Below are 26680 nucleotides of genomic sequence, written 5' to 3' on the forward strand. Positions count from 1 at the left end.
TATTGATGTTTATGTAACTATTTCGCAATTGCTAGTAACTTTTATAGGTAATTGCATACATGATCCTTGCGATTACGTATTCAGCAGTAGTACTATATTGAAAGTTTAAGGCTTTTGTCACTCTTTATTTTCGGCTCTTTTAAACAATCATCGCGTTTAAATTTGTATTTCGAGCATATATTGTTTAACGTAAGCATTATTCAATGAACTACTATCTTCAAACAACGAAATGGTCTGGAGAACACTTATGAGTGCAGTCAATTGCTATCAAACCATTTTATACGATATGTTTGTTTATCTTCATCAAAGAAGATTCCTTCATTTTTGTGTCGATGGATGTCGATAACCAGAGACAGCTCCAAACTTCACCGAATACCAATGAAGATATTTAACAGTTAATCTTAAGACGCGGAGAACAAAATCAAAAGAGACGTAATTTAATAGGATATGAAACACTCATAAAATGCTATCTTCCCAAAAATAATCCAATCGAACGTCAGACCTACGTTCGAGTACAGCTCGTAAGAGGTTCCCCCGGTGAACGCTATGAGCGTATATAAGATGTAGCCAGAGGCTATCGGTCTGTGACAACAGAGAAACGACAAAACAAGGTGAGGAAAAAGCAACAAAGGAAATGTCTTCATGGCGATCGGTCAATGCTTTCCTTCGTCGTGTCGTATTCCGTTTAATTATTGTGTGCAATGCCATTGCGACACAAGTGTAAATGTGTTACGGCACGAGTGTGACTGTGTTACGACACGAGCGTGACTGTGTTACGACACGAACGTAACTGTGTTACGACACGAACGTAACTGTGTTACGACACGAGTGTGACTGTGTTACGACACGAACGTAACTGTGTTACGACACGAGTGTGACTGTGTTACGACACGAGCGTGACTGTGTTACGACACGAGCGTGACTGTGTTACGACACGAGTGTGACTGTGTTACGACACGAGCGTGACTGTGTTACGACACGAACGTAACTGTGTTACGACACGAGCGTGACTGTGTTACGACACGAACGTAACTGTGTTACGACACGAGCGTGACTGTGTTACGACACGAGGGTGACTGTGTGACGACACGAGCGTGACTGTGTTACGACACGAGTGTGACTGTGTTACGACACGAGCGTGACTGTGTTACGGCACGAGTGTGACTGTGTTACGACACGAGTGTGACGGTGTTACGACACGAGTGTGACTGTGTTACGACACGAGTGTGACTGTGTTACGACACGAGCGTGACTGTGTTACGACACGAGTGTGACTGTGTTACGACACGAGCGTGACTGTGTTACGACACGAGCGTGACTGTGTTACGACACGAGTGTGACTGTGTTACGACACGAGTGTGACTGTGTTACGACACGAGTGTGACTGTATTACGACACGAGTGTGACTGTGTTACGACACGAGTGTGACTGTGTTACGACACGAGCGTGACTGTGTTACGACACGAACGTGACTGTGTTACGACACGAGCGTGACTGTGTTACGACACGAGCGTGACTGTGTTACGACACGAGCGTGACTGTGTTACGACACGAACGTAACTGTGTTACGACACGAACGTAACTGTGTTACGACACGAGTGTGACTGTGTTACGACACGAACGTAACTGTGTTACGACACGAGCGTGACTGTGTTACGACACGAGTGTGACTGTGTTACGACACGAGCGTGACTGTGTTACGACACGAACGTAACTGTGTTACGACACGAACGTGACTGTGTTACGACACGAACGCAACTGTGTTACGACACGAGCGTGACTGTGTTACGACACGAGGGTGACTGTGTTACGACACGAGCGTGACTGTGTTACGACACGAGTGTGACTGTGTTACGACACGAGCGTGACTGTGTTACGGCACGAGTGTGACGGTGTTACGACACGAGTGTGACGGTGTTACGACACGAGTGTGACTGTGTTACGACACGAGTGTGACTGTGTTACGACACGAGCGTGACTGTGTTACGACACGAGTGTGACTGTGTTACGACACGAGCGTGACTGTGTTACGACACGAGTGTGACTGTGTTACGACACGAGCGTGACTGTGTTACGACACGAGTGTGACTGTGTTACGACACGAGTGTGACTGTGTTACGACACGAGTGTGACTGTATTACGACACGAGTGTGACTGTGTTACGACACGAGTGTGACTGTGTTACGACACGAGCGTGACTGTGTTACGACACGAGGGTGACTGTGTTACGACACGAGTGTGACTGTGTTACGACACGAACGTAACTGTGTTACGACACGAGTGTGACTGTGTTACGGCACGAGTGTGACTGTGTTACGACACGAGTGTGACTGTGTTACGACACGAGTGTGACTGTGTTACGACACGAGTGTGACTGTGTTACGACACGAGCGTGACTGTGTTACGACACGAGCGTGACTGTGTTACGACACGAACGTAACTGTGTTACGACAAGAATGTGACTGTGTTAATGTTAGCAATTGTCCTGCTTAAATAAGGATGTGTCCCTGACCCTATATAAAAGTTAGACCCATCACGTGTGGCTGTGTACGGCTATATATGAACAATGTAATACACGATGTCTTTTTGATTGATAAATCCCAAATGACTTATATCATTAGGCAGAAATCATCCTTCTGGTGACAATTAAAACTCCATTCACTATCGAAATAGTCATCGTAATCCTGAAATCCAAATCCGCCTGAGGGAATTCTCCGGATGACAAATAACTCCATCGCACCAAGAACAAAAATAAACACTGTTTGTAAATTGCTGTAAATTTCATTTCTGATTCCGCGCCCATTCCTTCGTGACAATTAAGATGCACTGCCGTAAGGGGAATTGTCACCCATACACTCCTAAGCTAGAACAGCTAAGAATTACAACGCCGTGGAATTACACTGCTACCAAATTATTCTGCCGTGAAGGAACATAATCTTTCTCTTACAGTCAGTGTTAGTTCACGAGCTGTTTGCTTGGATCAATCAAAACTTTATATTGGGAACGTGGCAGGGTTTTAGGTTCAATCAGCAATCACTAAACGGTTCCAATAGGAAACCGCTATATTTAGGAGATGTTTCGCTAATTTTTCAAACAAAAACTATGATTAGCAAGAATTCCACGTACTTTAATGCAAATGAGAAAAGCAAATCTAATGTAAAAATAATGTAAATAAATCTTTTGAAAAATCACGATCGAAAACTTTAATTTAAAACCACATTAAAATCCATTTGTGTAGACGTTAACAAACCAGAGGATCCAGAAGTAATCTCTGCCTTAAAATTGCTGTAAATTTCAATTTGAATTGCGAGATTTGCGGCAATTATAGACGAAGGCAATTTCAGCAAATTCGATCATTGAATTACGCTTTCATTAGAAAATATCTGTAAAAGTGAAGAGAGCTTAGCCTTGGCTAACAGAAGGTGTTAGATGAAATCGAAATAATTTGGGTTTTGCAATCACTGCTATTAAAGGTTAAACCCTAAAAGCAATCTGCATTCTCGGTACTGTGTAACTCGCTTAATATCAGTAGTTCAAAGTCGAATGTTTCACAAATGGATTTGCACGATGACTCCGATTATTCACAAGCCGGTCAATGTCACAAACAAAAGAGAGAGGAGTTGTTCATTGATTATACAACAAAGTGGTGAAGCGTATTACACAATATATGTAGATTGGTGATTTCGTTACTATAAAGAGTTAATTGACGAAATACCTCATATTGAGACATTTATTGATCAGGTACATACACGATATCTCTTATTGATAAATTAATTGACCAGGTACATGTACATTGACGATAACATCTTATATTGATAAATTAATTAACCAGGTACATGTACATTGACGATAATATCTCAAATTGAGACATGTAACGACCAGGTACATTGACGAAACACCTCATATCGAGACATTAATTGAACAGGTACATTGACGATAATATCTCAAATTGAGACGTTAAGTGATCAGGTACATACACGATAATATCTCTTATTGATAAATTAATTGACCAGGTACATTGACGATAATACCTCATATTGATAGATTAACTGACCAGGTACATTGACGATAATTTCTGATATTAAGACATTTATTGACCAGGTACATTGACAACAATATTTGCCTACATTTTGTTTCTATACATATCATGTACCAAATCCAAAAGAAATATCTCACGAAATATCAATGGTCCGGCTGGAATTGCAATTACAACCTTAACGAAACAAATATTGATAAAGGTATCCCGTATGTTTACTTATATATTATTTCATTTTCAATCTGTCACGGTTAAAATTATTGATATAAGGAGCAATTAGTAAACGCGTAATGTTAAATTTCTCATGGTATTGATAAATAAAGAAATCTCTGGGATCACATTTAAAACCAACCGACATTTCGATAGCCTATAAATCTCATGTTTTTGTAACAAAATTGATATATATTGAAATTGTCTCATCTCCAGGGAAACGTCATGGTAACGATTTTGGCAAGGTTTCATAATATTTCTATTGTACACGTACCAACTACTATCACAAAGATCTATTTCTTGAAACAAGAAATTCTGATACAACACAAGAGAATGTCAAATATCAACAAACATTTAAAAAGTGTCGTGATCTTTTTGTGTAATACAATGTACTAGATTGGACTTCTTTATATTATAAAGATGTTTTAAATATGCATTGATACTTTAAGGTTTTGTTCAATGATGAAGTAAATCATCATGCGATATACCCAGATTTTCTAGCAGTAATAGACGCCATCATACCTCAGAACTTCAGGACAAAGAATTGCGTTTTCCAATTAACTGTAATCTTAATCATCTCCGACGATTTAAATTCGTTGATGAGCCTCGTCTTGAAGTCACGCTGATATTTATCTTGACAATATTAATGGAATGCAATGTTTTCGGCCCTTGAGCACTGCTGTTTAGTGTAGGGACGCATATTCATTGGTCGGAAATGACACATTTGTTGGTTTAACATGCAAAGTAACATTTTAATTGCTGATGTCTCGCATAATCTCGACTTTAGCGAGAAGTGAGTTGTAATAGAAGGAATGGTATCAGTTAAGCAGTTACAGATAACAAATGGAGTTATAACTGTTTCCAGGCGATAGTGGTGCATTCTGGCACACAGCATGGCTAATTTATATATCTTTTTTTCTACTACATATACAACATGGAAGGTTTTGTTATACCCCATTTTTACATGAAACAATGAGCTCGTTCATACCTGCAATAATGCTCCCATATCCTATACTAATGTATACAGTCTCTAGCTAGAGACATTAACTTCGTAAAACAGTTTATGTGGAGAGGAATATAATGTAATAAAGGGTGAAATAGTTGTTACACGGGAGGTAAGGAACAAAACCTCGAGGCGTGCCCCGATCAATTACTATTGTCATTTACTACCACTACTGCCAAGTACAGAGAACGGCTTTCAAACAAAAATATTGTAATGTTAAATTATATTATATACAAGGTTTCTGTTTCATATCAAATACGACATCGAGGCTTTCTTGACATAAGATGTCCTTGACAGACGTGATATGAGGACAATAATTCCTTGACAGCCGTGATATGAGGATGATAATTCCGTGACAGCCGTGATATGAGGACAATAATTCCGTGACAGTTGTGATATGAGGACGATAATTCCGTGACAGCCGTGATATGAGGACAATAATTCCGTGACAGCCGTAATATGTGAACAATAATTCCGTGACAGCCGTGATATGAGGATGATGATTCCGTGACAGCCGTGATATGAGGATGATGATTCCGTGACAGACGTGATATGAGGACGATAATTCCGTGACAGCCGTGATATGAGGATGATAATTCCGTGACAGCCGTGATATGAGGACGATAATTCCTTGACAGACGTGATATGAGGACGATAATTCCGTGACAGTCGTGATATGAGGATGATAATTCCGTGACAGACGTGATATGAGGACGATAATTCCGTGACAGCCGTGATATGAGGACGATAATTCCGTGAGTCGTGATATGAGGATGATGATTCCGTGACAGCCGTGATATGAGGATGATGATTCCGTGACAGTCGTGATATGAGGATGATGATTCCGTGACAGCCATGATATGAGTACGATAATTCCGTGACAGTCGTGATATGAGGATGATGATTATGTGACAGTCGGTCGTGATATGAGGACGAATTTGGCGTGATATTTGTGACTCCCTTGATTTTGATATAAGAACATCAGACTGCTTCGATATATCGATATTTGAATATGCAAACGGGACTGTCTGAATATGTAAATATGCTGCTAAATTGATGTGGTGAAAGGAGAATGAGACTTCCTCACTATTAGATCTAGAACGTCGTGAGAACAGGGAAGCCATGATGTGTTGGCGATAAGGGTTGTACTGTAATCAGTATTGGCATGACTCGTGGTGAAATAACGAACATCAAATCACGTCTGACGAACGGAATAATTAGATACAGGCAAATATACCACAGCAAGGTGTCTTGTGTGTATAATAGTCATTGATTGTGGTCTGGTGTATATACCTCCCTCGCATGTGTATTTGTTATTATACAACCCTTCCTTCCCCCGTGTATCCGGGGGATCCCGTGATATAACACAAACATTAACACACAAATAGGATTCAAACTCGGGATCCTACCGATACTGGGTATAAGGCCGTATACACGAGGTACTACCTGATATTGTCACATCACCGTGGTCAGTCGGTCACAGGGTCAGTTACAGCATTTAGTAAGGTCAAAATAACGGAAACTCCATCGGTCATTCGCTACAATGTACTACACAGATGATGTTTGTCCATATTTTCTGTCATTATTGATTCTTTCCGTGATATTTTGTATTGGAATCTTTATTTTTGATACATTTACTTATTTATTTATTTTTATTTCTTATTTTTATTTCATCTTTTTTTCGCTTTTTTTTTTAAACATGAGTCAATTGAGCATTTAAATATGGTTCAAATCTTTAAGATAGCTGGATGTAAACATTTCAATAAAGTATATTTTAACAACTTCAATAATCACAAAACTCAGGTTCCTTCCATTATGATTTTGAAAGTGAACGCAAAATCAACTGTACATGTCAAACGCTACTCGAGCCTCGATAAAGTTGTGCAGCAATACACTCATTCCTGACTGAAAGACCCGATTGATCCAGACAAAGTATTTTTTTTTTTACGATCAAATGTAAACATCTCTTAATTGAAATGCATTTTTACATACGTAAGGCAAGCAACCGTCACGGCTTACATATGTACTTCATACCAATTCAAGCATGACGTTTTGTCTGACTGATCCATTATCTATCAGGTCACAGTTCGATACGTTTTATAACAGTTTTACTGGCCCCAATGTAGTTTGGTCTTGTTTAGTAAAGTAAGATATACATGACGTGTGTAATATATATTGATTTCGACTCAGAGGTAATAATATCAAATTACTAGAAGCGTTGTATAGTACTGTTTATTTATTTAAACATACGTCACTGTAAAACAAACTATGTTGGTATACACGATGGCAGAACGATGGAATCTATATTAGTTTAAAATGGTGCGGGTCTTAAACTCTGATGGATTTTTGTTTTGTATATTGAGTTTATCTACTCAAAACAGTTCCTCAGTGCCACGGCAAACCTGCTCTCTCCATGTTGATGGCTGTGACCCTAATATCTGGTAACCCTGGGGATGGTTTTCATCTCTGCCAGTAAATATTCTTGTCTTTTTTCTTTGCAACTAAAACGGATATATTGACATGACAACTTTACAACCAAACGGTAAAAAATTTAACACTCTACATAGCAATATAAAGATCGACATAACATGTTTTGTACCATATAATGTAAAACTTCAAAGTAGGGATGCTGGAAGGATGATAATGGTCGATTTCACTCCATCGTGATGGTGACGGGAAGATATAGGTGATAAATACAGCGTGGTCGTACAGCATTTCTACCGACACATTGATTAATTAACCACTGTCCGCAGTAGTTAAACACTTTATTTGTTAAGTAATAAAAGTCCCTGTCCATATAGTATGTGGTAAGATTCTGTGCTCGCGTTAATGTCTACAGAAAATTGGTTAAGAGGTTGTATGTACTGATAAGAGGAAGCGCAGACAATATACATAAAGTGTCACTTTTTCTAACTCAGTTTTATGTAAAATGTAAACAAATCAACATTCAGATAAAGTGGGTATCGAGTTCTGACGTAAAAGTTGTTTTATCTATTAACCATGCGCGCGGTCCGCGTTAAGAGCACACAGATAACATTTCCACTTTCTACATGTTTATTCGTTTGATGTCTTATCACCTGATTCAAAGTCCAAAATCGAAAATTACATTTTAACTTGGTGATGCCTTATCTCCAATACTAATGCATTCCCTTTGTTCATTGTAATCGAACGCTGCCGATTTTACCATTAAATCGACAACAATATTTTGTAAACTGATCAAATTGTTTACAACCCGACAGTTAAAGAGCTTATCTTAAGGGTGAAGAGTACGTACCACTACGCCAGCTTTAACGCTAGAGAGCTCCACTTCGTAACCATGTTCGACATATATTTTTATACCACACGCAGCATTATGTGAGAGCTTTTTCCTGCTTGGAATTACCTCCCTTGTCGAATAAATATGATTTTACAATTTTTGATAGCATGTAAATTCAATTCATTTTTAAATTTGCTTTAAAATCGTCAATTTAAACAGCTATACGTTTAATGTGATTGAGAGAGAGCTTTATCGTCCCTACAGTTATATAATTGCATTCCAAAGATTATTTGCATGTTAGTCAGTTCATTTCAACACTTCAAACTTGTATTAGACAAACGATTCGGCGATACCTTGTTAATATAATTTTAGTTTCGGTTATTCCTTTACACGTGTAATCGCATATCACGTGATCATGCGAATTTCGTCATTGTGATTTTTTTCTGCTACGACATCATGTAGATTGTAGTCAGTGAAAACATTCAAGCACAATAGAACACGATAGATGATTTTGTTTTACATCGAAACATATATCGTACGTATATTAACCTAGCTTATTGTGAACTTGTGTTTACTGAAGTATAGATGACTGATTGGCATAAATTCTACATAATCAAACATGTAACATGCCGAGCGACATACAGGGAATGACAGTACTTCATTACTGCACCAAATCGGGTTGGCCGAGTGGTTAAGGTGTCCCGACACTTTAACACTAGCCCTCCACCACTGGGTTGCGAGTTCGAAACCTACGTGGGGCAGTTGCCAGGTACTGACTGTAGGCCTGTGGTTTTTTCTCCGGGTACTCCGGCTTTCCTCCACCTCCAAAACCTGGCACGTCCTTAAATGACCCTGGCTGTTAATAGGACGTTAAACAAAAAACAAACCAAACCAAAACTGCACCAAAGCAAGCGACCCTCGAGTTCATGTGAAGGTCATTGCATTGACAAACTAATTGCTGTAAGTCTAAAGATTGTCGTCATATCGTAGCAACGTATAATTGCTTCATCTGAACGACAGAGAATGATAATTATATAAAGGATGAAATGGGTGGGGATAACTTTCTGAAAATCCTATTGACACAAAGCATCTAGTATGATTTCTAAAATCCGTTTATGATGGATACAACCTTATACATCATACAGTATTTATGTTTATATCAACTCAATCTTACACATCGTTGGTCGATCATTGGTCGTGTCTGTCAACTGACGTGCTCTACTAAGACGTTACAAGGAGGAGAGTCCCCACTCGTAGGACTTAACCCGGACCAGGTCATCACAGCCTACTCCGTACGGGAACACAATCCACCTATCATCTCGGCGAATCTGACATCAAAAGCTCTCTCGGTTTATATTGCATTATATAGAAGGGTTTTTCTCATGACAAGAAGATAATTATATATTTGTTTTTGGACGCAATTTTGGACTCTTTTCTGTGGGAGTTATCACAGCAAAATAGAATAATGGTAAACCTGGTAACGATGCCAAGTATAAATAGGTACACTTATACATCTACCGGGATAGGACAGAGTTACATGTCTTCTATGTGTAAAACAAAACAAGAAACATACGCGAGAATATGTTTGAGTGGCCAACTGTACTCAGATTTAGACATCTATCAATTCAAAATAGAGTGCTGAAAGAAAGGTTTCGTGTATCTAACCCGGTCTGAATCATATGGTGTTTCTAATCAACGCATACACGTGTGTATTTTTCTTGGTTTTGTTTTCTACTGTAGTTTTATTTAGGACGTGCCTCCTTTGTGTACAGGTATGAACCTGTCGGATAATTAGTGAGATACCCCCAGAATGGTGCCATCATCTAAGAAAGGTTTACAATGTCTACCTACTCGTGTTAAGATATGGGTTATTTACGTATTACAGGATATCATATAGGGTAGATATGTGTTATTTACTTATTACAGCATATCATATAGGGTAGATATGGGTTATTTACGTATTACAGGATATCATATAGGGTAGATATGGGTTATTTACGTATTACCGGATATCATATAGGGTAGATATGGGTTATTTACGTATTACAGGATATCATATAGGGTAGATATGGGTTATAAACGTATTGCAGGATATCATATAGGGTAGATATGGGTTATTTACGTATTGCAGGATATCATATAGGGTAGATATGGGTTATTTACGTATTACAGGATATCATATAGGGTAGGTATGGGTTATTTACGTATTACAGGATATCATATAGGGTAGATATGGGTTATTTACGTATTACAGGATATCATATAGGGTAGATATGGGTTATTTACGTATTACAGGATATCATATACTATAGGGGAGGTATGGGTTATTTACGTTTTACAGGATATCATATAGGGTAGATATGGGTTATTTACGTACAGTGTATTACGTGATTGTATATAGGGTAGATATGGGTTATTTACGTACAGTGTATTACGTGATTGTATATAGGGTAGATATGGGTTATTTACGTATTACAGGATATCATATAGGGTAGATATGGGTTATTTACGTATTACAGGATATCATATACTATAGGGGAGGTATGGTTATTTACGTTTTACAGGATATCATATAGGGTAGATATGGGTTATTTACGTACAGTGTATTACGTGATTCTATATAGGGTAGATATGGGTTATTTACGTACAGTGTATTACGTGATTGTATATAGGGTAGATATGGGTTATTTACGTATTACAGGATATCATATAGGGTAGATATGGGTTATTTACGTACAGTGTATTACGTGATTCTATATAGGGTAGATATGAGTTTATTTACGTGAATTCCTGCATGGAATTTTGATCAACAACATCGAGGAGTTTGGTTATTACCAGTTGATGAAAAAGTCTGATTTGTTAATACTCGGCGGTAACAAACAGAACGTACGCTACTAATGCCAAGAACAGCGGTATTGCCAGCAGGTAGCATGTAGTATATTTAATTAAACATCATGTTTAAATAACTAAATTATTACTAAGACATACATATCGTGAGGAAACGGAAGGAGTTCATAGTGTGATCATGGATATGTTCCAGACAACTGGTTTAAAACGAAAATAACGTTGGAGAGTATTGAACCGAGTAGTCAGGACTAGTAAATAATTTCACGGGGCTTACGTTTCGCGGTGGACCCAGTCGGGACTGGTTCGCGAGTATCAAATTTCGCGCAAAATCGCTTTAACATTCTAAAGCAAACACTATTCATATTTTCGCGTTATATTAGATAAATCAATCTTGTTTGTAACAAGCATTTATCATTGGCTTAGCAATTTATGTTATCAATCGATAACGTAAACATTGCCGTCGTCGTTTATACATGTAACGTCGCTTTTGATTGGCGGATGGAGCAGCGTAATGATACATAAGAGAAAATGAGTCCATCAATTAAAGTGAAGTTTTGTAGGGTATAGATTAAATTATACGGACTAACTTGAATATATTTTTACGTTATGGCGCTATAACACAAAACTGGAGTGTACTCTCATCATAAACCGATCCCCCATAACATGAAAAATATATTCAAGTTAATTATTAATGAACACGAATTTGGCGAAATCAAATACCCTTTGAAACATTAACTACATAATGTATACAGTACCGGCCCATCTAATAATATAGTCCAACGACTATTTATATCTTAAAAGAATCACTATACTCTGTGTCGTAACATTGTGTGACAACAAGTGACTAAAACATGGTGATTACTAGGCTGGTTATATAAGATAACTCGCGTGACCGTCACGTTCTGTATAGATAGTTTGATGTAGAAGTCGTATACGGAGATACTATATCGCTTTCATTCACTAATAACATCCGACTTGCCTTTAAGCTTGTCAATAAGAATCATCGGTGTCTGAATATTTTCCAATTATCATCTCAAAGTAAGAGACATTTGTACAGCTTTTATCTTTTAAAAGTTGTCTGTTCCTGTTAAATATTTGTTGTGTGATAGCATTGTCTCCCGGTGTCGGTAATAATGGATCTGCCATTTAACTCCGTTTGATTAATGTAGAGTATGATAAATCATTTCCAATCGGTAGATGGTTTTAACTCGGCTTTGTTGTCACAGAAATGCGTTAATATGTCATTTTTTCCTGTTGTATTTATTTGTAGGATATTAAGGAAACACATATTACGAAGGAATCCGGTTTTGTTATGAAAATCTTATAAGTTATATTATCAGTATTAATATTAGATAAAGCAATACAAGGCTTTTAAAAGATTATACAAGACTCAATATAAAACATTTTTATATTATACTAACATATCTATAGTTATAAAAGAGGTTTTTCTACGTTATATCCAACACATTTACGCTGGACGCGGATATGTGACAATGTGTTCTATATATATTCGTGTAGGTTGAGATTTGTTTAGACCACTATACAGATAAATTATCACATACCGGTATCGTAGTAAAAAAATAACATATTCACCATCATGCCGATTTCCCTAATAATCCTCACTGAACACAAAGCATTCACATCTGCAATTGTCATGAACATATGATAGCTGTAGTGAGATGAGCTGTGGAAATTCGTGTTGTTTTAAAAAAAAAGTGTTGTTTTGACTTGAGAGGACGTGATGTGAGCCGTGGAAATTGTGTTGTTTTGAGTTGAGAGGACGTGATGTGAGCTGTGGAAATTGTGTTGTTTTGAGACAGGGGACGTGATGTGAGCTATTGAGCATTGTGTTGTTTTGAGTATGTTCTGAGGCGAGTGGAGAAGAATTGCGAGATGTGTTCTTGGTTTTGTTATGGGTTGAGGGGCATTGGAATTGATTGATGTAAATTGTATTGGTTTGAGTTGTGTAGTAGGTTGTGAAGCAATGAGTTGGGTTGGGTTGGTATAAACTTGGTTTGGCTTGAGGAGATATGAGTTTTGATTGGGCTGAGAGGAAATGAGATGAGTATTTTGAATTTGGTTATCATGAATTATGATCTGGGTTGAGGAGATGTGAGATCAGTTGTGAGTTGGGTTGTTCTGATTTTGTTGTATGTTGAGGGGTAGTTGGGTGATTAGTTGTGATTTGCGTTAAGAGTTTGTGTGTTTGTTTTTATTGTTGTTTTGTTTTCATATTGTTTTTTTTTTATTATTTATTTATTTTTAATTTTTAGGTTGGGGTGGGGGGGGGGGGGGGGGGGGGGGTTGAGGAGACATGAATCAGTTGTCAGTTGTGCTGTTACAAATGTTGTCGTTTCAGGTTGAGAGGACGTCGGGTGAGTTGTACATAGATATAAACTCAATGAAGGCCTAACCATTTCCAGCACAAACATAATTCTGCTGACACAGCAATTTCACGGACTAACCTTGGAATGCCGTTTTACGTTTTCCCAGAGATGTTTACATTTACAATCGAACGACTAACACCTGTAAACAGTCACGTGATCACTTACAAATTACTTGTGACTCTGGGCTGCTTTACGCACAACCACAATCAACACGTCCACTGTGTTCGCATGCAAAGATAAAAACACGTGGACATTTGTGTACATACATGTACACATCAACCCACCAAGCTTTGCCTCCTCAAACATTAACACCTGTAATACATGTTGTGCACGCTCACATGCACAACCTCACAACACACCACACTTCTTCGAATATTGTAGTAATTTAATTGGAATACATGTCACCAGAGGTAAACTACGTAATGAACATGTTCGGATGATCTCAATCCTATAACTTTAGCCAGGATGATCTCAATCCCATAACTTTAGCCAGGATGATCTCAATCCTAAAACTTTAGCCAAGATGATCTCAATCCTATAACTTTAGCCAGGATGATCTCAATCCTATAACTTTAGCCAGGATGATCTCAATCCTATAACTTTAGCCAGGATGATCTCAATCCTATAACTTTAGCCAGGATGATCTCAATCCTATAACTTTAGACATAATGATCTCAATCCTATAACTTTAGCCAGGATGATCTCAATCCTATAACTTTAGCCAATTAAGATGATGATGATGATGTTTGTTTGTCGATGTCGTGTGTTTTGGGGTAACGTTTTTTGATTGGTTGGTTGAAAGGTCATCTGAACATGACCCCTTATCGGCCACCGTCAGATCTTCTGTGTTGTAAGCAGATTAATATTGTAGCAAAGTATAGGTACAATTTTAGTGTCATGGTACACGTGGATGTTACATAATCTGTTACACTTTGTATAACTTTTCAACTGGTTGGTGTTCATCCACTTGGAGGCATTTACATACAGATAATTCATTTAGGATCCCTCAAACACCCCTCCCTTTTAACAAAGCAATATGGCCATAATGGAAGCCTGCCTGCAAACATGATCTATACACCGATATTGAACCACGTTTCATTAGAGGTTATTAAGATTTCACTCCCTGGTACTTGGCAGTCTAGTGAAGCCTGTTGGTGTCTGTACCTACAACCATATGTCTACTTCATCTAACATGAAAAAACACGTGCTTTGGAGATTTATACAGCAAGTGCTCTAAAAAAATGAAACGAAGCCAAAAACTTCGGCTGTAAATGAATATTGTCTCAATTATGACGTCATGAATTCATGACGTTACATGGGTCACAACAGAACGAAAACTTGTGTCATCACAAAATTGCTACTTTAGATTGATATCACAGAAAAAAAGAAAACTATTTTTTTTCTCAAAATGATACATAGACAAGCTCCATCAATCAGATATGAAACATAATTCCATTCTGACCTACATTTCTACAACTGTATTAAAGCAACGTGCACATTGTATTTCTAACTCGGAAGCAAAGTTTGCCAAAATTCCTTAACAATGTGTGACAGATTAGAATTACATATTTTTCGTGATGACGATATAACAATTCATCAACACCAGATTAAAAAAAAACACAGTAAAAATTAGACTACCGGACATATATCTCAGCTGCCATTAGAATAACATACCAAATTAAATTTCTTATTTCAATTATCAATTACATTTGTGTGCACTATAAGAAGGTAATATAAGAAGACATGTTAGTATCGCTCACCTCAGGAGTGAGACTCTCAGTTCAAAACGATCGTTACAGTGGTAACGAAGTGTATGTTTAGGATACGTTAATCTAAACTCGTATACATACTAAAACCACACGTACAGTAACATTGTCACAACCAAATCTAAAAATTGCAAAATTGCAAGCTATGCGCAGGTTAAATTGTAATTTTTGCGCCTTATTCCATAAACATAGCATTTTAATTTTTAGTGCATAACCGTCTCCACAAGGACCGGTTTATGTAAAAGGATCTTCTTTCAAAAAAAAAACAATCAAAAAAATCCTAAGATGCTTTATATTTCTGAAATGCTGTGTTGCATGCAAATAGCGTGAGTAAGATGGAAGGTGCCAGTTCGCCGATACATCACGCAGCATGGACTACCAAAGCTAGTTAGAAATACTAAATATCAATTTAGACAATTTTATGTCAAATCAAACTTCGGCTTTGTATCTAGAATGTCTCAATAGATTTGACAGGGATGCCGATTTTTATTTGAAGCATTTGAATTTCGAAGTTAGCGGAATAGGATAGGTTTTGTGTTACGAGTGCCAGAACGGCTGGGCCGCTGGTGTCTGTATGTATCCAAGTCGTGTGTGTCAATGAGAAAGTGTCTATCTTCCCATTCTCGACATCCATTGGCTGTCAATCGTATTGCTATACGATCTGACAACGTGAAACGAAGGGAAGTAACTCTGATAAATCAGAATGCCTCGTCCACTCCCAATCTCTTTCTGAAAAATTGTTTGTCATCCGCGAGCAAATTAGGAAATGTAACTCCTCCTTTCCAACCAACACTTCTGTAATAAATCGTTCTACAAATCCTGTACAAAATCGAACCAGGCAACTTATCCCCGTGGGTGTACCTTCGAGTGATTTGCCGAAAGGGTAATCATTGCGAAACAAGTTTTACCAACTTCTATTAATTACTCTTGTTGGCTGTTGGCCCGGATGGAAGCACTATATAGGTCTTACTGTGGGAGGAAACCTGGGTACCCAGAAAAAAACATATGGTCGGATAGGTGACACTCAACTTCGCTAGCCAAGGGTGTTCAATACGATACTCTCCTATTCACCCTTGGCGGATCTCACGACAAAATCGAAATTCCCACACTGCGCCATCTGCTGGATAATCACAGTTACGCCCCTTTCATTTACTTAACGCCCGACCAATCAAAATGCCCGTACTATTGAACAACGAACTGAAAAAATGGCCGCGCCCTTTCAGCAACAACAAATAATATAATATAATGATTATGTGAACCAGAGAATATCATTGTTTCGTGATCTGAATGACTATATTCCACTGGATCTGCAGTTACTTTTACACGGAAGAAATGATTTATTGCAAGAGGAAAATTTAAGAATTTGTCAAGTCACTCAGATATACATCGCTAACTCAAATAGATTCTGATTTCTCTCCTACACCCATTTTAGATTTATATTTCATGTACATGTATATATTTACATATGGTATGTTATGTTTTTGTGTATGTATACATAAGTATGTGTGTATATATATATTATCAATTGATTATACTTATTCTTTTCCGTTGCCGACAACAAAAGAGAAACGGATATTCAAGGAAGTAAGGAGTGAAAGGAGAACGAAACATTGGCATGGGAAGTGATGAACATTAGTACCAGCAGCAAGCTTTGGAAAGCGCTTTGTGTATACTTCTGTTGTCGGCATCGGATTAGCTCTTATCTAAATTACTTGGGTGGATATATATAGATATCTCTCTCTCTCTCTCTCTCTCTCTCTCTCTCTCTCTCTCTCTCTCAATTTAAATATGTAAATATGTAAATATGCCATCTTGTTGTAATGATTATGTATAATTATATCGGGAAAGGGCTTTATATAAGTTGTATAACTTGTGCCCAATCCCTTTGTAAAGTTCAGTTACAAATAAAAATATGTTTAAATCAATATAATATAGGCGCTGTTTGTACAACATGCATAGAACGTGAACGTGTAGTCCACAGAGCCTTTTTTGATTTCCTTGGTGTTGGAGTGTGCTGCAGAGGCTTAGTTCGCTTTAAACTTTTAGGTGTTTGTGTTTGTTGCATATTTGTCAGATATTTGTCTCCGAGTTCTGAAACAAGTTTCTGTTTTTCATTCTTCAGCGTTTCCAATTTTGTTACGAGATCGAAGTCGATTTTTGACAATTTGTTTAATTTTGTAAAACAGAATCCACATACATATTTACTTTTCCCATCGGTTTGGAGAGCAACATTGCCTATCACTTGACTAAGCTGGTCGAAAACATTAAATGTAGGGGCAAATATAATTCTTCTCGACTTCGCTGGCAGCTGATTGTGACACACACGACATGTCTCCGTGGGCGCCGCCATCTTTGTTGTGTACATTTACAACGCGCGTTTTAATTGGTCGGTTAAATCTAACCGCATCTAATCAAAATGTAGCAGCGGGAACTTCGATTTTGTCGTGAGATCCGCCAAGGGTGAATAGGAGAGTATCGTATTGAACAGCCCTGGCTAGCGAAGTTGGGTGACACTATACCTTCGTAAGAACCTCGGCCGCCTCGCTATAGGTTAAAGGCGTTATCACTGTGCCACACGACCATCCAAGATTAGGTCTAAATACACACAAACACATCATCAGGCCCCTGTGACAGACACTTGCCTGTATGTTACAAGTAGGACAGACTAATCCTCTACGAGGCCGTCACATAGCCGTTATACACCTGTACAGAGATAAAACACTCCGTAATTCAATAGCACGCCACTCATACACCAACGGAGACAGAAATCCGTAATATCTTAGAAACACGTGTTAATTGTTGATTGTAGTAGATTAGGAGGCCACAGATTTTTTTTCAGGAAACGTTGTAGACTAAAGATAAGAAAAAAATCAGTAATATACAAATGGAATAATTTGCCACGAGATGTTACTGATATGATTGGCGTAAACAATTTGAAATTTGATTGGACAATCACTGGAAATGTAAATGAGTGATTTATCAGAATCACTTTCATATTAAAGGACCATGTCATTGCGCCACCAAAGTTATCGTAAATTGATAATTATTGTATATTTATTTCATATAGACATAGAGACTTTCGCCTACATACACGTCCATCTTGTATCAATTCGTATCAAATCGTTTCCAACATCGCCTGAGAATTATCCCACTCAACTAGAGTCACCAAATCTTTGCTTGTGGACACGGTAAATTAATATTGTTTCAAGAAACTGACTTAGACAATCTAATTTGAAATTCCTATGTTTGCTCCTTGTTAAAGAGTAACACTTACAATATAGATTATTCACCTCTTAATGGAGACAGTGTATCGATGGAAAAAATTCTCATTTATTCAGTAGCGTTTCCGGAATAGGACGGAAACGACGAGATGTGGCGCCGGAGTTCGATCCTGTTTATATGTTCGGCACGCGATATACTTTTTCAGCGGTTGGTGTAACGGCTCTTTATTGTTGATCTATAAATAGATAGAAACTGTCTACATCAACTTCCTTAAGCTCGTGTATCATATTCGAACCATTTTCATTGTTTTCATTTTGGATAAACTACACCTCCCAGTCCTTGCCCTGAACGGGGGGGTGTCAATATTCCACATCAACATATTACTAACGATGTACATGCGTCACGTATATGTATACGTTAAACAAGTCCATGATGTTATCAACTTGCCAAGTGACATAGCATACGAATTCAAAAAAAAAAGCATGAACGGGTAATTGATATACGTACCGTGCACGTGCAGATAATTAGTCAGCCATGTTATGTATGCATAGTGCATACACCAATCTAGATACGACTTCTGTTGTTCTCTTCAAAGCCCAGAGCTTGTTACCACTTCTGGTTTGAAAGGTTACACTGTAGTAGGGCTCCAGTGACATCTGTGTAGTCCACATTGGTACAATCCGCCCTAGCTATACTGATAGATAGAGGTATGACCGCAGGTATGTTTCAGACGTTCTGTCTAGAACATGCAATTCAACATATACGAGTTATATGATACGTTCACTCGATTGGTTTCCACACCACTTACAAAGTGGGTATAACGAAACAATGGGCTGGTGGAAATGATGTTAAAACACTCCAAGCTGAGGGATATCACTGTCACAGTCCTTGAATTTTCGGAAATGTCAAACATTTGCGAGAAACCTGAAACACTGAGTATTGGAGAAATATGAAACACACTTGACCTTCAGGGAATGTGAATTAGCCAATGTACTCAGGAAAAAGTACACGCCAGTTCCAAATGAACACCATGGAACCAGCTTCCTCCCTGGAAAATATTCACAGCTGAGTTAAATTCTATATATCTAGAAGGAGTGAAACACTTTGTAAACCTCGCACGTCTCCGCGGATCGTATAGGGAGGAGGTGGGGAGGAGGTGTATCTTCAGGGAGAATGTCCTCGGTCTGTAGCCCAACCTGTCACCACGCGAGACTTATCAAAGTATCGAGTCTATTAATAATTAAAATATTTATGCCGAAGTAATTACTACAATCTGTGTTCGTCTGTACTCAGCAAGAAAAACACACGCTGCCTTTTGAATGTTTGTCAACCGGAACTAAAATGCTAACTTTAATTTGGCCGTTCTAATTACTGCACAGACCTCTTGTGACAAGAGAATTAATTATTGCTGAAAAGTGCCGGATAATCATTGCAAAGTGATTAGGTGGTCGGATACCTACACGTCTAGAATTCGTACAATACCGTTTTGTATAGTCTTAACGGACACATAATTACAGAACGATGTTCGAAGATAAATACACCCAATTAGATTAGAATGCAGATGAATATCTTTATAAAGATATAAAACATTGGTTAAAAGTGATTGACGACTTGACATTTTTAGCTAAATCTGATGTGTAAACCAGGTTTATTACAGATACGTATCCCTAACCCAACAGACGGGACTAACAGTGCACTGTATATAAAGCGTCTCTGTCACTCAGATCATTGTCGTCAGCGCCTGTATTGTCTGGACGCATTGAGACCCGAACTGATGTCTGCTACGGTTCATGGTTTTAATTCTGTGGTTTTGATCGTGATAACAGACAAACATTTACTACTGGAATGGGTATATTTATTTACCATTGAAGGTGAGGCCAACCTTTACACAGTACCTGATATTTGAGGTAGATAAAACACGGATTCATAAGCAAAGTAACTATATATATGGCATGCATTCTCTATCAAACCTTTCATCATGTTACTGTTTTCGTTGTTTAATAATTGAAAATGGATATATGCATTCTTATTCAATATGATAGACTTTTCTATTGTGATGTTCTGATAAAAATGTTGAGAATAGCACACACATTATATTGATTGTACACACAATAAAAACGCTAACAATGGGTAATGGACGGGGTAGTTTTTGTCTGGCTACAGGTATCGGTTTAGATTCCGTCATGTCAAGGTCTATCATTCCATATTAAGTATAAATACATGTTGTTACGTGGCGTGTTCTCTCTACAATTAGAACAGTGGACACAAAGTTCATAAAGTATAAATGCAATTGCCAGGATTGAAAAGTACAAATCATTGTTTAATACATTAACACGGATCACCGATTAACTCGTGTCCGTGCTATGGAACTCACACCGAATTAAATATTACTGAATTCGAATATGATATCAGGATGATAAGCGTCAGGTTCTGTTATCTATATCGACGTAATGAGATAGCTGTCTGTCCTGGTGAATTAACATATCTATTCTCGTTAATTCGAGTTAATTATTTCAATAAGGCGACTTATCATGATAAGCTCGGCGACACAGTTATTTCAACTTAATTGAACCGATTCTACCAATTAATGTACTCTTGTTATTTCTTTCCATTTGACATAGCAATGTACTTAAGAAAATACTGTGTATCCTACCCGTATATTTCAGCGGATTATTTAAATGTTGTATGAATGGAGTGACCCTGGAAATATTTATTGTAATTTGATTTATGCAAATTTTATATCTATACAGTGTACGATCTATAAAGAATAAGGAATTAATCCCTGACCCCGTACTTGTGTGGTCTGTTTACAATGGACTGACAACCAATCGGTGTATTAACAAATGGCATATACAACTCGAGGTTAACGCGTACATTCTCTCAAAATCACGTAAAATGATCACGTGACAGTATGTGACTAGTGCACTTTCTTAAGCGCATCAAATTTACGGTTTGTCGTAAAACACGCAATATAGAAAGTCAATAACATATATCACAAGTGTGTATGCTTCAGTTTTATTTTGGATGTGTACTTTAGGCCCATAAATTGCTAGATTATTTGATCATTAGAATCATAACTGCATATGATAACATATTTTCATAGTTCTTTCTACAATATTAATTGACTGGGCAATCAATTAACCTTCGACAAACAGCTAAGGCTATCTGTGTATTTGGACTGTACTTAACATTGTCCAGTAGTATGAGAATACGCCCATTGGACAGCGGAGCCAGCATCCGCTAGAAATTAAGCAGATTCTAATATTCTGCCAAGGTATTAGGTTAGATTTTTGCCATCGCCAGAACATCTCAAAACAGGAAACTTGCCAAATATGTAACAGCTTGTTTATTGCAAATATTTATACAGAAGGTCTGTTTATATACTTTAGAAAAGACTGATGTGAAACACGTGAGAATTAAAGGTATTTCCGTGATGAAAAGTTCACACCGCGATGTACAAGTACGCATAATTAAACATGTATACGTATGAGGTATGGTATAAGTTTCAAACAGTAAAGTGACTAGTGTGCCTCCTCCGGAGATCGAACCCGTCACCACAAGTTTGAAAGTATAACGCTTTCCCGCTATAGAGCGAACTAGACAACTGCAAGGCTATTACTCATGAATGATAAATGTTAACGTATTTATCCAGTCATCAGTCTCGTACAAAAGGCACACAAGCTAAACAGTTGTAACCACCTTTCAAATAAAAAGAGTTAGATACGGAGAGTAGGGCCAGAATGAATAAATCTGCGTCATATGGACTCGCCAGTAATGTTAGGGACATCATACAGCTGTATCGTCCTTCTAGGACTCGTCAGTGATGATAAGGACATCATACAGTTGTTTCTTTTATTTTATGACTCGTCAGTGATGCTAGGGGACATCATAAAGTTGTTTTGCTTTTTTGGAACTCATCATTGATGCTAGGGACATCATAAAGCTTTGTCGCCCTTTTAGTATTCGGCAGTGATGTTAGGAACATCACACAACTGTTTCGTCCTACCAGGACTCGTCAGTGATGCTTATGACAGCATACTGCTGTTTCGTCCTTCTCGTACTCTTCAGTGATGCTATGGGACGAAAGTGATTAAGTGATTATTTGAGGCGACTAAACTCGAAACAAATCAATAAAGTCTGCGTTCAACAAATGTCGCTATCCTAACTCGATTGATTATTTAAAGATATGATATATGTCCTTGTCAAAACGATCTAATGGAACATTGCGATGAGAGTATATCACCGTCTTCGGTCAATCACTTCCATGTTATGGCAACGGAATGTCTACACAAGTAAATAACGTATAAGCTGGTTTTCAAATGCACATATTTAGACAGTTACATACATGATGATTGATGTTTTCGTGGTAAGATATTGATATAAGTTATTCATCCCTACATTTGGTTTGCAATGCCACTGTACATTCTTTAAAGTGACGTCACGCCGACTATAATGTAACGGTAAAGTAATTGACAACCGAGTTCATCATTAAGTGATTTAGTCAGCATACTAGTGGGGTGACACCTAAAGGAGTGTCACAGAAAGAATGAAGTGTAGTGAGGGGCGATAACTCTATTTGAGCATGAAAGACAGATAAATACAAATAAATCCCCTTCCTTTAGCATTAATACCTTCACTTGCACCGATTTTCCTCACTTCCACTGAATTTCCTCATTTGCACTTAATTGACACACGCGACATTTATCTAAGTTTAAAAATTCATACTGGCCTGAGGAAATTGAAAGTTATGGGGGTTACCAGTGCAATAATTCTCACACATTCTACAGTTTTTTGGAATATCACACTTTAATTGATTATGAGACATCAATTCGCATCTATCCAAGCATAAGTTCAGGGACTCTGGTGTGTTGTTCAATGAGGTAGTCACCTCTTATACAAATATATACCTCCGATACAGTAATATATTACTGGTACCGCCTATAAAATAATTGTTCTCAAAATTCTACAGTTTTCTAGAATATGACACTTCAATTGATTATGAGACATCAATATTGGCATCTATCCAAGCATAAGTTCAGGGCCTTTTGTCTGTTGTCAGGGTTCTAGTGTGTTGTTCAATGAGGTAGTCATCAACTACTACAAGGAGACCAAGTCTCAAAATGATCTTGCATGACTGAACCATATGTGTGGTGATTAAACCAGCAGACAAACCAAACTAAGTTCAGCTCAGGAACAAATGCACATGCAGTATTCTAAGTTTTAAAAATGTCATGCATCATTTGAGGTAAAAATCATCCAGATCAATAAGGGTAAAGGGGTCTTGCCCAAAGACACAACCACAACAGCCCATACCGGCCTGATTGTCAGCTTCCCTTTTCTTCTGCAGGATAACTGTTCAAACTTTTCTATACTTTTTCTATAAATATAATATTAACAAACTTGGTGTATTTGGTTTAACGTCCTATTAACAGCCAAGGTCATTTAAGGACGTCCCAGGTTTAGAGGTGGAGGAAAGCGGGAGTACCGGGAGAAACACTACCAGCCTACAGTCAGTATCAGTTAATTATAACTTCCCCTTTCGAACTAGCAACCCAGAGGTGTAGGGTTAGTGATAAAGTGTCGCGACACCTTAACCACTCGGCCAACTCGGCCCCTAAATAATAAGTAATTAATAAACTTTTTTACAGTGGCAATAATACAAAAGAATGGAAAATTATGGAAAATTTGTTTCTTAATATCTATAATGCCTTGAAATTGAGAGAATAGTTATACAAGATGAAATGAAAACCATATTTTATGTAAAGTCTCAAAAACATTTTAATGAAGTTTTTTTTAAAGTAGAACAGAGGGAAATTACTTGCGGTCTAAGGCCTCGTTTACAGTAACTGTTTAAAACTTATTAATTCTTATTTGTCACAGTTGCAATTGTAAAAGATGTGAAAATTAAAGAAAATGGTGTTATCCCAATATCAAAATAGTTTGATATCAAGAGAATAGTTCTACAATGTGAAATTAAAACCAGATTACATGTAAAGTTTCAAAATTCTGAATTTGTTTCTTCAGTACAAAATAGAGGGAAATAAACTTTGGCCAACAATTTAGAACACCCTTAAGCTTCCTAATGTAAATATTTGCATACATGTATAGTGGTGTTGGCCTAAAAAAGAAACATATACACTATTTACATGTACACTAGTCCCTGTGTTACTGTATTTTACCTGTGTGCAGATGACATTATGAAGAAGACTATTTTGTAGAATTGTTATCATAAAATCATGGTCATTGTTTGAATATATCGAATAATTTTCTATAATATACCTTTAGATTTATAAGTAAACTTTAAATTCAAAAGATAAAAAAAAACCCAACTACATGCATAATATGGTTCCCCAACATTGAATTTAATTATGTGCGACACAATAAATACATGATAGTTCAAAAAACTTTAGTATAAATTGGTCAGAATTGGTTTCTTGCACATTGCTTTCTTTGGTATATGTAAGTGAAAGGTTGAAATATGTTGGTATGGTATTAAAGCAAAGATATTTCAAAATTTACCAATTGCTACCTGTGGGCAGATGACATTTTGAAGAAAAACTATCTTACAAAATAGTGATAACAAAATATTGGTATTTCTTTAATAACTGATTAAAAATTAAAAAGATAAAACAAAAATACAACATGGTTTCACACCTTAAATTAGTTAATTAACTATATATAATGTGATATAATAGTTGACATAATTTTAGTAACATTTTGTGTGAACAGGTTTCTCGCACATGGTTTCTTTGGCACATGTAAGCAAAGGGTTGAAATATGTTGAATATGTCAATTATGGAAGTGATGATAAAGCAACTTATAGATACTTGAAAATTTACTAATTCATGAAATTTCAAAGTCAACTACATGTACTTTGTAAAATTGTTACAGCTAAAACCTGGTAACTCTTTGATTTTGTTAAATAATTTCCCATCTTATGCTTTTTTTGTAATAAGTTGAAATTAACTTAATTTCAAAAGATAAAAAAATGCATGACATCTTTCTATACACCAAAAACAACTGAATTTTACTTAATGTGACATAATAATTGACAATATTTTAGCTTCAAATTGTCAGAACAGTTTTTTTGCATGTTGTTTTCTTTGGTGCATAAAAGTGAAGGGTTTAAATATATTTGGAAATTTATTTCATTTTATATTAATGCAAAAGATGTCATAATTTGACACTGTTCTAAGAACCATCTCAATAAAGTGCAGGTCAGAGACTTCAAAATTTAAAACATTAGAATATAGATATTTCATTAAGAAATTGAAAAAAAATCTATTACTGAAAACGAATTGTTCAGTATACTGTTAGGGTGTACTGAAGTATATGTATAGTAGTTCCTTGAAAGCTCGTGTCATTGTAAGCTAATATGTATGAGATATGATTCTCGAAACGTCGTGGCTCCTCAACATAAACAAACATCAGCTGATCAAGACATCAAAGCATCAACTAACGACACAGTAATTTCATTAAACAATCAAACAATAAAGAAATTAAATATTACATATTTAAACGTCGCCTGTCTCTAAAACGTTAATGAACACGTAGCTTTTACACTAGGCCTGCTGCCAGTACTGGAACGGAAGCCTACGACTACGGCTACGACTAAGTACGAGTTTAGATTTGTTATCGAACGCTGGTCTAGATTGACGATGAATACTGATCCTGGAAAGCAACAAATATGGTCATAGTAGAACAACTATAACCTCAAATATCACATTTAATATGATAAAATAATAAAAAGTCCTGGTCCTGACGGGAAAATGTAATACAACTCACTTAGACTGCAGCTAAAGCCTGGAGTTGAACGAGTAAGCGGCGTGAAGTCCCCGGTGTTGTTCCATCCGGACCTCCTCGGGGAATCATTTCAGAGATAATACCCGATGAGTTCAGGATGGCTTTATTTCTATAGTCGTCCTTTATATATGCGGTCAAGCCGACCATTCC

General features: G+C 37.2%; 1 protein-coding gene across 3 annotated transcripts in view; it reads right to left on the reverse strand.

Annotated features, from left to right (window-relative positions):
- Positions 1–26680, reverse strand: part of LOC117342208 (thrombospondin-2-like) — a 98231-nt gene that overhangs the window by 23650 nt on the left and 47901 nt on the right. Inside the window, exon 1 of one of the 3 annotated variants that reach the window (XM_033904262.1) lies at positions 19235–19344. The exons of the other annotated variants lie outside the window; for them this stretch is intronic. The gene's annotated coding sequence lies outside the window, so the exon portion shown is untranslated. Of the gene's footprint in view, positions 1–19234; positions 19345–26680 lie in introns of those variants that run through there. 3 annotated transcript variants of the gene reach the window in all.

Source organism: Pecten maximus, chromosome 14 (assembly GCF_902652985.1).
Source record: "Pecten maximus chromosome 14, xPecMax1.1, whole genome shotgun sequence".
NCBI classification, from domain to species: domain Eukaryota; kingdom Metazoa; phylum Mollusca; class Bivalvia; order Pectinida; family Pectinidae; genus Pecten; species Pecten maximus.